Source organism: Thermothelomyces heterothallicus, assembly GCF_042370625.1.
Source record: "Thermothelomyces heterothallicus CBS 202.75 unplaced genomic scaffold P884_scaffold_4, whole genome shotgun sequence".
In the NCBI taxonomy this organism is placed as follows: Eukaryota; Fungi; Ascomycota; class Sordariomycetes; order Sordariales; family Chaetomiaceae; genus Thermothelomyces; species Thermothelomyces heterothallicus.
Genome location: NW_027192565.1, coordinates 104,897 through 118,972, shown reverse-complemented (window position 1 = coordinate 118,972; position 14,076 = coordinate 104,897).

The window sequence follows — 14,076 nt, the reverse complement described above, 5'->3', positions numbered from 1 at the left end:
CGGGACAAGTATACAGGTCATCTAAGGGATTTAGTAAAGCCAAAGGGTTCATAATAACAGAGTTATCTCTTATAGTAGTACGATGCTATTAGGAGTACTATGATTATAAGTTACTATCACTAGTGAACTCTAGAGTCTACCATAACGAGTGACTATCTATATATATATATAACCCTAGTGATCACTCCTAATCACGGTAATCGTGAGTAATCGTATAGTGGTGATTACCCTGATCACTGGTGAGCGTAGTAATTATAGCGCTTCTTATATTGTAATTGGTCCTTCTGTTCCTTTGGCTTGATTGGTCTGTCTATGCCGGTGGCCTAGGCAGCATCTATATATATATTTCCGTGATACGATGCCCTTCCTTTAAGGCTTTTGACCCGAAAGCCCTCTTTAGGCTGTTTTAAATAGCGTTAACATCCCTTGCGATCTTTATACGTGTTTTTCTCCTTAGCTCCTTGTTATCCTTTATACTGTTAATTATACCATCTAATGTATATAGGTCCTAAGCGTCTATTTGTTGTAAGTATCTAGCTTAGTTTATTTCCGATCATAGGTTTATAGTAATGGTATGTTCTTATTATGTAGAGTATAACCGAGTATATAAAATGATTAAAAAATCTTGTCATTACGAGGCTTATATACGTCGGGGTCGTGCTTACGATAGTTCTGGCGTTCTAGTTTCTTTTTATAGGTTCTCGTTCCCTTATAAAGGTATATCGCTAATTGTAGCGTAGTAGATCGTATTATATATAAGTAACGTCGTTTAAAGGCTAAAGAGAAAGAGGCTAAAGCCTTGTTATAAGAGTACTAATGCAAAGCTTCTAAGGCGTTAGCCTATTTAACTCGGGTTTGTAAGTAACGAGAGTTTTTAGTAGAGAAGGGGGCAGATATAGTTACACGGGGTTTGTCAAATCTAGATAAATTAGAGGCGGTAGAGCAGTAGGAATCGGAGGCCGTTCTAGACATACAGCTTAACGGTAGCGTTAACGTTATTAACTAGGGCACTATTTTCGATTCTATCCTAGGTTTGCCTTTAGCCGATCTAGGTTCTGCCGATAGAACTATTCAAGTTTCTTAGGGTAGTTTAAGTTCTTAACTAGTTCCTATAAGTTGTTTTCTAGTCTAAAATTAAGCTATTTAACTAGATACTATAGTTCCCCGTTAATAATATGTAAATCTAGGATTTCTTTAATATCCTATTCTTCCTCTTCGTCCTCTACTTCGATATTTGTAGCGATCTTGGCATTTTTCGGTGCTGGTTCGAGAAGTAAAATATAAAAAACATCTATCTATAGTTATATAGATAACGGTAACAATAGTTAATAGTTAGATATCGAAATTCGTTCTTTGATAACAAAGGGTCTAACCTTCTTAAAGTCTAGCTTCGTGCTTAGTCATTTAGTTTATAGGTTTTGTATGATTAGATAGACTTTGTCTCCCCTCTTGTAACGAACCTAACTCAGACTTCTTCTAAAAGGGTTCAGACGAAGGTAAGTGACGCGGGACAAGTGTATAGGTCGTCTAAGGGATTCGGTAAAGCCAAAGGGTTTATAATAATAGAGTTATCTCTTATAGTAGTACGATACTGTTAGGAGTATTATGATTGTAAGTTACTATTACTAGCGGACTCTAGAGTCTACCATAACGAGTGACTATCTATATATATATATAACCCTGGTGATCACTCCTGATCATGGTGATCGCGAGTGATTGTATAGTGGTGATTACCCTGATCACTGGTAAGTGTAGTGATCGTAGTGCTTCTCATGTTGTAATTGGTCCTTCTGTTCCTTCGGCTTGATTAGTCTGTCTATGCCGGTAGCCTAGGCGGTATCTATATATATATTTCCGTGATATGATGCCCCTCCTTCAAGGCTTTTAACCCGAAAGCCCTCTTTAGGCCGTTTCAAATAGCGCTAATATCCCTCGCGATCCTTATATATGTTTTTCTCCTTAGCTCCTTGTTATCCTTTGTACTATCAATTATACCATCTAATATATATAGGTCCTAAGTGTCTATTCGTTATAAGCGTCTAACTTAGTTTATTTCCGATCACGGGTTTGTAGTGATAGTATATTCCTATTACATAGAGTATAACCAAGTATATAAAATGATTGAAAAATCTCGTCGTTATAAGGCTTATATACATCGGGGTCGTGCTTATAATGGTTCCAGCGTTCTAGTTTTTTCTTATAGGTTCTTGTTCCCTTACGAAGGTATATCACTAATCGTAATGTAGTAGATTGTATTATATATAAGTAATGTTATTTGAAGGCTAAAGAGAAAGAGGCCGAAGCCTTGCTATAAGAATACCAATGTAAAGCTTCTAAGGCGTTAGCCCGTTTGACTCGGGTTTGTAAATAACGAGAGTTTTTGGTAAAGAAGGGGGTAGACATGGTTATATGGGGTTTGTCGAATCTAGACGAATTAGAGGCGGTAGAGCAGTAGGAATCGGAGGCTGTTCTAGACGTGTAGCTTAACGGTAGCGTCGATGTTATTAACTAAGGCGCCGTCTTCGATTCTGTGCTAGGTTTGCCTTTGGCCGATCCGGGTTCTGCCGATGGAACTATTCGAGTTTCTTAGGGTAGTTTAAGTTCTTGACTAGTTCCTATAAGTTATCTTCTAGTCTAAAATCAAGCTATTTGACTAGATATTATAGTTCCCTATTAATAATATGTAAATCTAGGATTTCTTTGATGTCCTATTCTTCCTCTTCGTCCTCTGCTTCGATATTTATAGCGATCTTAGCGTTTTTTGGTGCTAGTTTAAGAAGTGAAATATAAAAAATATCTGTCTGTAATTATATAGATGACGGTAACGATAGTCGGTAGTTAGATGTCGAAATTCATTCTTTAATAACGAAGGGTCCGACCTTCTTAAAGTCTAGCTTTGTACTTGGTCGTTTGGTTCGTAGGTTTCGTATAATTAGATAGACTTTGTCTCCCCTCTCTAGGCAAGGTCCCTCGAGCCTGTATTTGTCATAGTAGTTCTTTATTCTAGTTCTAACAAACTCGAGTTCCTTTTTAAGCTTCTTATATAGTGTATGTATCTATTCTGCTTTAACTACTGCTCTTGGTACTATGACCTCTGGTTCTTGCCTTAGGTCTGCTTTGTATCTATAGTTCGTAAAGAACGGTGTAACTTTGGTCGTTTCTATTGGCGTCATGTTATAGGCGAGTTATACTATTGGTAATAGTATAACCTAGTTGTCTTGCTAATGGTTAATATAAGAATGGAGGTACTACTTAATAACTTGGTTTAGTCGCTCCGTTTGTCTGTTAGTCTACAGGTAATATGCCGTTAATAGCTTGCTATTAACGCCTAGTTATTATATTAACGCTTACTAGAACTTCGATATAAACTTGGTATCTCTGTCGGTAATCTATTCTCGTAGCTAAGTGTACACTAATATAACTTACCGATAGATTATATCTACTAGCTATTTAGCTATCTAGGACTCCTTGTAGGGAAAGAAGTATATCTATTTAGTTAGGCGATCTACTATAGTAAGAATACTATTGTAGATTACTCCTATAGCCGTATCCTTGGATTCTAGCAGTTTCGTGATAAAGTCTATCGTAACTAAACTCTATAGTTTGTTAGCTATTGGCAGTGGCTAAAGTAGCCTATACGGCTTGTATCATGCCGTTTTGCTTCAATTGTAGATGTCGCAGTTCCGTACGACTTCCTTAACTCGTGCCGTTAACTATAGAAAGTCGTAGTGTTTCTTGACTTATATAATAGTCTTCGTAACTCCTTTATATCCTCCGAGTTTCGACTTATGGAGTTCTCGAATCATTCGTAGCTATTGGTCTTTGTCATAGATATATGCTTTGCCTCGGTACCAGAGTTTTCTATCTTTTTCTTCTACTCTGCTAGGTACTACTAGTCCAGGTGCTACTTGATACTATGCCTCGTTAATCCTTTCTTCTCGAAAGATTATGTAACATTCTAGGAACGAGTCAAGTAGATCATTATCTACAGGTGTCTATATTTTGTAGTATAGCGTTCTATCTATTTGTTCCTTAAATAATGGTAGTATTGTTTCCGTTCGTCCTTCTGTATGATCTGTATATACTTGTACTAGTTTAATTATACCACTAAGGTATAGTCGCTATTCCTTAAAAGCTTCGATAATCGCAAGTAGTTCCTTGTTATAGATTAGATAATTAAGACGTAGTCTATCGAGCTTCTTTAAGAAGAAGGCTATAGGATATAGCTTCCCTTGTTTGTCTCGTTATCCTAACTATCCTCTAATGGTATAGTCTAAAGCGTCCGTTTCCACCTCGAATAGCTTCTTAGGGTCTAGCAATACTAGTACTAGATCTTCGGTGATAGCGTCGCGAATCTATATAAGTGCTTGCTCGTATCGCTCTTCCTATTGGAATTTAGCGTTCTTCTTGGTAAGTTCATACAATGGTTGTACGATCGCTCTAAAGTTCCTGATGAACATCCGGTAGAAGTTTGTAAACCCGATGAAACTTTATACTTCCGTGACTAACGTCGGTCGTGGCTAATTCTTAATAGCTTTAACCTTTGAGGGTTCCATCCGAATTTGTCCTAGGGATATCTCGTATCCTAGAAATACCATCTTCCTAACGTAGAATTCACTCTTTTCCTTGTTAACTAATAGCTTGTACGTATATAACGCGTCTAGCACTACTCTTACGTACTTCCGGTGTTTGTCTATCGTCTTAGAGAAGATAAGTATATCGTTAAGATAATATATTACAAATTTGTCAAGAAAGGGTTAGATAGCTTAATTAATCAGGGCTTAGAATATTACTAACGCGTTCGTAAGTCCGAATAGCATGACGAGGTACTTATAGTAGCTATAGGGTATCCTAAAGGCCGTTTTCTACTCGTCGCCTTCTTTGATCTATATATAGTTATAGGCCGATAGTAAGTTAAGATATATAAAATATTAGGCTCCTACTAACTAATCTCGGAGCTATAAGATTAGTAGTAATAGGTATCGGTTTTTCACGGTCTATTTGTTAAGTTACCGATAGTCGACGTATAACTATAGCTTTCCGTCTTTCTTAGGCATAAATAGGATTAGGTAGCCTACTAGCGATGTCGACAGGCAGATATATCCTCTTCGAAGGTTCTCCTCTAAATATCGCTTAAGTTCTTCGTTTTACGTCTAGCTCGTATAATAAATTTCAAAGAACTTTAGTTGTACTCCTTCCTTGAGCTTGATCTCGTAATCCTATAGGCCGTGTTCTGGTAATCCTTCTAGATGCTTCGGTTTAAATGCTAGGTGTCCCTTGTACTCCTTTGGTACCTTCCTAGTCTTGTCTTATTTCTTAGTTTTCTAATAGTATACGAACTTGGTTCTATCTATGGCAATGCTAGTAACTTCTCCTATCTCGATCTACTATTCTAGTTACAGTGTTCTGTATACGTTAACGGAGAGAACAGCTATTAGCGGTTCGGCTCGTTCCTCCTATCGTAGTGTCGATGTCGTTATACCGCTTCTTCTAGAGTCTGTAATGGTCTGTCTGCCACTGCCTGTCTCTTATAGTAGATCTGTAGGATATGCCTTTTCTTGAGCATCGTCTACTCGCGATCCTTGTACGCTCCCTATCTTACTAGTCGAATACGACTCCGTTCGGGGTTATAGGTAGCTACCATTCTTCTAGTTAATGTCTAGGTTATAATCTTTATACTATAGTAATCCTAATATCATATCTTTGTCATTACCTATATCTACGATACTAAATATAACTATTATAGTCTTCCCTACTATAGTAATATCAATCGGTTTAGTCTCCCTACGTACCTATTATATTAGGAATAGCCCTTTGACTATACTATACTTCTGTTTTATTCTCTAGGGTATCTATAGCTAATTTATAAGTATTAGCGAAATCAGGTTTATCTCTACTTTACTATCTACTAGTACAAGCATTTTGTACTACTTCCATTATGCCGTTATCTATAATCGCTTGTCTTGCCATCGTTGTCTAAAGATTGTAGCGATTTCCTATATTTCTACTAGGAGGTCTCAATATAGCGGTCTCTTACGCTAGTTCCTCCTATACTACACTATTACTTACCACTATATAGGCGTTAATGGTTTTCAGGCCCCTCGAAGGGCCCTAACCTATTTCCTAGGTTAGTATTAACCTCTTCGATTATTTAGCTAATAGCGGCTTCGTCAATCGTACTTATTTCCATAAGCTATTAAGTGCTTATAGCTTCCTACTATTAGGTCCGTTCTACTTTCTATCATACGTACCATAGCTTCATCTAAAGCTCCCGAATTCGCGATTTCTTTTCGTCCGCGTAATAAAGACAATCGTTACTCTAGCATAAGTCCTATATGTCTCGTCCTGTTCTGTAGTGCCTAGGCCAGGCTCGTCTTGGAACTACCGTAATACCTTCTAGGCTTCGGGCTTTGATCTTCCAGAGCAATTCGGCTGCTCTGTTTCCTACGTCGTAGACCTATTCTATAGGGCGTAAACTTCTGTCCCCGTTTTCTTATCGGGTCGGCTAGTAATTGTTTTCGAATTTGTCGTAGAAGTAGTATTAGCATTTGTATACTATATATTAGAACTAGGGCACTTATATGTATACCTTGTGTTAAGGGTATAGTCGTATAGCGTCGCCTAGAAGATATTAGAATTCTTTTCCGAATCCTTCCCACTATATATAGACTATAGGTGCCCTAATGCTAAGGTAGGAATGTTTCTTCTAGTAGCTTTCCTATATATGTTCGTCCTTTCTACGGTTTATATATATAAACTAGTGCTCGGGGTTCTATACGTCATAGCTAAGTTACTAATCGTCAGAGTACTTGGTATAACTATCAGGTCTATCGTATATTATAGGCTGTTCCCCTTTGATAGTTTCTACGATACATCGGAGTTCCCTTATTTTATCCCTTATCTCGTTACTCTACTAGGCGAGTCAAGTTAGGCATCTATCTTATTTATATAACTCTATATTAAGCTGGAAAACTTCATTATGGTACTATTCGATCCGTTCCTAAAGGAACAAGATATTTGGTCTAGGTCTTTTAATTCCTTAGGTATCGGTTGTCTACGATCTATCCCGTCTCTACGTGACCGTAAAACCCTATTACCTTAAGGCTAGGAGAATCGAAATCGGTGGTATATACTCTCCTACGGTATCCCATTCGGCAATGCCTATTTCTAGGTCTATAGTGACTAGTTCGGAGTATAGTGTTTATTCGTCTTTACTATCGCCATTACATCCGAGACTATCTATGTCACTATCCCTATCTTCGTAGCTTGTAGCTGCTACTTTGACGACATCCTTAGTTTCGTTGATGACTATAGTTTCCTTTCCTAGGACTAGTTTCTAGTCTTTCTTCGGGCTTCGACATTCTCGCTTATAGTGTCCTTTCTTTCTATAGTTATAATAGGTAGCGTTAGACTTATCTTTAGATATCTTTTTCTTATCCTACTTCTATACTATATCTATATCTATAGCTCTAGGATATATCCTATACGAGGTACTAATATATGTTTGCTTTTTCTTATCGTTAGCCTTAACTATGGTTCCGCTTATTCGACCTCGTTTCTATTACTCCTATATATAGAGCCGATCGTCGATTCTAATAGCCTATATAATATATTCATCTAGAGTTTTAGGCTAGTTATACTTATATAGCTTATCTTTAACCTTTTCCTTTAAGCCATTATAGAATAGTTATATTAATACCTTATCGTTAAGCTAAGACTTAAGCATGTCCTATCTAAACTATATAGCATAGGAGGCTACTAACTTAGTCTATCAGAGATTAGCAAGTCTTTCTTACATATAGATCTTCTCGTCTTTATCGCCAAAAACCTTCCAAAGCTCTTCTTTAAAACGGTCGTAGGATCGAAAGACTACCTACGTAAACGTGTCTCGGTTATCCTTGTCTTCCTTAGTAAGATAGTCGTTCTATATAGGTTCGAACTATCTAAATACCTTACCCTCTAGTCTCGTGGCTACGTAGAGAACTTTGGCTTTGTCGTCTAGAAACTTATCGTCATTAAGCCGGAAGTAGGATCGGAGGTTGGTTAAAAACCCTACAAGGTCCTCCTTGGTTCCTCCGTACTTACTAGGTAGTTCGATCTTGATACGGCTTGCTTTGGCAGTCTCGAGCGCCCTAATTTTAGTATAGGCCTCGTTAACCAGTTTCTACAAGTGCTTTTCGCCGTTCTCGAGTTCCTTGATTCGGGCTTAAGTAGCCTTGTCTCTCTAGTCTAACTCCTAGATTCGCTACTAGAGCTGACTAAGCTAGGCAAGCAGTTGTTCGGCCGTAACGTTAGTAGCTATATCGATGTCGAGGTCGAAGTCACCTCTGTTCTAAACCATGATAGAACAAAGGGAGTGATAGTAACGTATGACGAACCTAACTTAGACTTCTTCTGAAAGGGTTCAGACGAAGGTAAGTGACGTGGGACAAGTATATAGGTCGTCTAAGGGATTCGGTAAAGCTAAAGGGTTTATAATAATAGAGTTATCTCTTATAGTAGTATAATACTGTTAGGAGTATTATAATTGTAAGTTGCTATTACTAGTAGACTCTAGAGTCTACTGTAACAAGTGACTATCTATATATATATATAACCCTAGTAATTACTCCTGATTATAGTAATCGTAAGTGATCGTATAGTGGTGATTACCCTGATCACTGGTGAGTGTAGTGATCGTAGCGCTTCTTATGTTGTGATTGGTCCTTCCGTTCCTTTGGCTTGATTGGTCTATCTATGCCGGTGGCCTAGGCGGTATCTGTATGTATATTTCTATAACACCTCTCTAGGCAAGGTCTCTCGAGCCTATATTTATTGTAGTAGTTCTTTATTCTAGTTCTGATAAACTCGAGTTCCTTTTTAAGCTTCTTGTATAGTGTATATATCTGTTTTACTTTGACTGCTACTCTTAGCACTATAACCTCTAGTCCTTGCCTAAGGTCCGCTTTGTATCTATAGTTCGCGAAGAACGGTATAACTTTAGTCATTTCTATTAGTATTATATTATAAGCGAGTTATACTATTAGTAATAGTATGACCTAGTCGTCTTACTAGTAATTAATGTAAGAGTAGAGATATTATTCGATAACTTAGTTTAGTCGTTCTATTTATCTGTTAGTCTATAGGTAATATACTATTAATAGTTTACTATTAACGCCTAATCGTTACATTAACGCTTGCTAGAACTTCGATACGAACTTGGTATCTCTATTAGTGATCTATTCTTATAGCCAAGTATATACTAATATAACTTGCCGATAAATTATATCTGCTAGCTATTTAGCTATCTAGGACTCCTTGTAGGGAAAGAAGTATACTTATTTAGTCAGGCGATCTACTATAGTAAGAATACTATTATAGATTATTCCTATAGCTATATCCTTAGATTCTAGTAATTTCGTAATAAAGTCTATCGTAACTAAACTCTATGGTTTGTCAACTGTTAGCAGTGGCTAAAGTAGCCTATACGGCTTATATCGTGCCGTCTTACTTCGATTATAGATATCGTAGCTCCGTACGACTTCCTTAACTCGTACCGTTAACTATAGAAAGTCGTAGTGTTTCTTGACTTATGCGATAGTCTTCGTAACCCCTTTATATCTTCTAAGTTTCGACTTATAAAGCTCTCAAATCATTTGTAGCTACTGATCCTCATTATAGATATATACTTTGCCTTGGTACTAGAGTTTTCTATCTTTTTCTTCTACTCCGCTAGGTACCATTAGTCTAGGTGCTACTTAATACTATACCTCGTTAATCCTTTCTTCTCGAAAGATTACGTAACATTCTAGGAACAAGTCGAGTAGATTATTATCTATAGGTATCTATATTTCGTGGTATAGCGTTCTATCTATTCGTTCCTTAAATAATAGTAGCATTATTTCCGTTTGTCCTTTCGTATAATCCGTTCGTCGACTTAAGGCGTCTGCTCGTACGTTCTCTTTACCCTTCTTATAGCGGATCTTAAAGTTAAATTCCGTAAGGAATTCTGCCTATCGTATTTGTCGTCCGTTAAGCTCTTTTGTCATCGTGAAGTACCGTAAATTCTTGTAATCTATGTATACTTATACTGGTTCGATCGTACTACTAAGGTATAGTCGCCATTCCTTAAAAGCTTCGATAATCGTAAGTAGTTCCTTATTGTAGATTAGATAATTAAGATATAGTTCATCGAGCTTCTTTGAAAAGAAGGCTATAGGATATAGCTTCCCTTGTTTGTCTCGTTGTCCTAACTATCCTTTGATGGCATAGTCTAAAGCGTCCGTTTTTACCTCGAATAGCTTCTTAGGGTCTAGTAGTACTAGTACTAGATCCTTGGTAATAGTATCGTAAATCTACGTAAATGCTTGCTTATATTGCTCTTCCTATTAGAACTTAGCGTTCTTCTTAGTAAGTTTATACAATGGTTACGCGATTGCTCTAAAGTTCTTAATAAATATCTAGTAGAAGTTTATAAACCCGATGAAACTTCGTACTTCCGTGATTAATATCGGTTATAGCCAGTTCTTGATGGCTTTAACCTTTAAAGGTTCTATCCGGATTTGTCCTAGGGATATCTTGTATCTTAAAAACACCGTCTTCTTAACGTAGAATTTGCTCTTTTCCTTATTAACTAATAGCTTATATATATATAATGTGTCTAGCATTACTCTTATATACTTCCGGTGTTTGTTTATCGTCTTAGAGAAGATAAGTATATTATCGAGATAATATACCGTAAATTTGTCGAGAAAGGGGCAGATAGCTTAATCAATTAGGGCTTAGAACGTTATTAGCGCGTTCGTAAGTCTAAATGGCATAATAAGGTACTTATAATAGCTATAGGGTGTCCTAAAGGCCATTTTCTACTTATCGCCTTCTTTGATCTATATATAATTATAGGCCGATAGCAAGTTAAGACGCGTAAAATATTAGGCTCCTACTAACTAATCTTAGAGCTATAAGATTAGTAGTAACAGGTATCGATTTTTTACGGTCTGTTCGTTAAGTTACTAATAGTCGATATATAATTATAGCTTTCTATCTTTCTTAGGTATAAACAGGATTAGGTAGCCTGCTAATAATATCGACAGGCGGATATATCCTCTTCGAAGGTTCTCCTCTAGATACCGCTTAAGTTCTTCGTTCTACGTCTAGCTTATATAGTAGATCTTAAAGAACTTTAGTCGTGCTCCTTCCTTAAGCTTGATCTCGTGATCCTATAGGTCGTGTTCTGGTAATCCTTCTAGATGTTTTGGTTCGAATGCTAGGTGTCCTTCGTACTCCTTTAGTACTTCCCTAGTCTTGTCTCGTTTCTCGGTTTTCTAATAATATACGAATTTGATTCCGTCTATAGCGATGCTAGCGATTTCTCCTATCTCGGTCTATTATTCTAGTTATAGTATTCTATATACGTCAATGGAGAGAATAGCTATTAGCGGTTCGGCTCGTTCTTCCTATCGTAGTGTCGATGTCGTTATACCGCTTCTTCTAGAGTCTATAGTAGTCTGCCTACTACTGCCTGTCTCTTACGGTAGATCCGTAGGATATGTCTTTCCCTAGATATCGTCCTTTTACGATCCTTGTATACTCCCTATTACGCTAGTCGAATACGACTCTATCTAGGGTTATAGGTAGCTACTATTCTTCTAGCTAATGTCTAGGTTATAATCTTTATACTATAGTAATCCTAATATTATATCTTTGTCGTTACCTATATCTATAATGCTAAATACGATTATTATAGTCTTTCCTATTATAGTAATGTCGATTAGTTTGGTCTCCCTATATACCTATTATATTAGAAATAGCCCTTTGACTATACTATACTTCCGCTTTATTCTCTAGGGTATCTATAGCTAATTTATAAGTATCGGTGAAATCAGGTTTATCTCTACTCTACTATCTACTAGTATAAGCATTTTATACTACTTCTATTACGCCATTATCTATAGTTACTTGTCTTGCTATTGTCGTCTAGCGATTATAACGATTTTCTATATTTCTACCGGGAGGTCTCGATATAATAGTCTCTTACACTAGTTCCTCCTATACTATATTACTACTCGCCGCTATATAGGTATTAATGGTTTTCGGGCCTCTTAAAGGGCCCTAACCCGTTTCCTAGGTTAGTGTTGACCTCTTTGATTATTTGGCTAATGGCGGCTTCGTCGATTATGCTTATTTCTATGAGCTATTGAGTGCTTATAGCTTCCTACCATTAGGTCCGTTCTACTTTCCGTTATATACGCTATAGCTTTATCTAAAGCTCCTAAATTCGTGACTTCTTTTCGTCCGTATAATAAAGACAATCGTTACTCTAGTATAAGTCTTACGTACCTCGTTCTGTTCCGTAGTGCCTAGGCTAGGCTCGTCTTAGAACTACTATAATGCCTTCTAGGCTTCGGGCTTCGATCTTCTAGAGTAATTTAGCCGCTCTATTTCCTACGTTATAGACCTATTCTACAGGGCGTAGACTTCTGTCCCCGTTTTCCTATTAGGTCAGCTAGTGATTGTTTTCAAATTTATTACGGAAGTGGTATTAGCATTTATATACTATACATTAGAACTAGGGCACTTATATATATACCTTATATTAAGGGTATAGTCGTATAGCGTCGCCTAGAAGATATTAGAATTCTTTTCCAAATCCTTCCTACTATATATAGACTATAGGTACCCTAATACTAAGGTAGGAATATTTCTTCTAGTAGCTTTCCTATATACGTTCGTCTTTTCTACGATTCGTATATATAAACTAGTGCTTAGGGTTCCGTATATCATAGCTAAGTTGCTAATCGTCAAAGTGCTTGGTATAACTGTCAGGTCTATCGTATATCATAGGCTATTCCCCTTTGATAGTCTCTATAATACGTTAGAGTTCCCTTATCTCATTCCTAAGCTCTTTACTCTACTAAGTAAATCGAGTCAGGCGTTTATCTCGTTCGCGTAACTCCGTATTAAGCTAGAAAACTTCGTTACGGTACCATTCGATCTATTCCTAAAGGAATAGGATATTCGGTCCGGGTTGGTTAACTCCTTAGGTGTCGGTTATCTACGATCTATCCCGCCTCTATATAACTGTAAAACCCTACTACCTTAAGGCTAGAAGAATCGAAATCGGTGGCGTATACTCTCCTACCGTATCCTATTCGGCAATACCTATTTCTAGGTCTATAGTAACTAGTTCGGAGTGTGGCGTCTGTTTGTCTTCGCCATTATTATCGTATTTGAGACTGTCTATATCGCTATCCCTATCTTTGTAGCTTATAGCTGCTACTTTGGTAACATCCTTAATAGTTTCGTCAATAACTATAATTTCCTTTCTAGGGACTAGTTTCTAGTCTTTCTTTGGACTTTGATATTCTCGCTTATAATATCCTTTCTTTCTATAGTTATAATAGGTAGCGTTAGACTTATCTTTAGACGTCTTCTTCTTATCCTACTTCTATATTATATCTATATCTATAGCTCTAGGATATATCTTATATAAGGTACTAATATACGCTCGCTTTTTCTTATTATTAGCCTTAACTATAGTTCCGTTCATTTGACCTTATTTCTATTATTCCTATATATAGAGCCGATCGTCAATTCTAATAACCTATATAATATATTTATCTAGAGTTTTAGGCTAGTTATACTTATATAGCTTATCTTTAACCTTTTCCTTTAAGCTATTATAGAATAGTTATATTAACGCCTTATCGTTAAGCTAAGACTTAAGTATGTCCTATCTAAACTATATAATATAGGAGGCTACTAACTTGGTCTATCGAAGATTAGCGAGCCTTTCTTACGTATAAATCTTCTCATCTTTATCGCTAAAAACCTTTTAAAGCTCTTCTTTAAAACGGTCATAGGATCGAAAGACTACCTATATAAACACGTCTTGGTTATCCTCGTCTTCCTTAGTAAGATAGTCATTCTATATAGGTTCAAACTATCTAAGTGCCTTACCCTCTAATCTTGTAGCTATATAGAGGACTTTAGCTTTGTCATCTGGAAACTTATCGTCATTAAGCCGGAAGTAGGATTAGAGGTTTATTAGGAACCTTATAAGATCCTCCTTAGTTCCTCTATATTTACTAGGTAGTT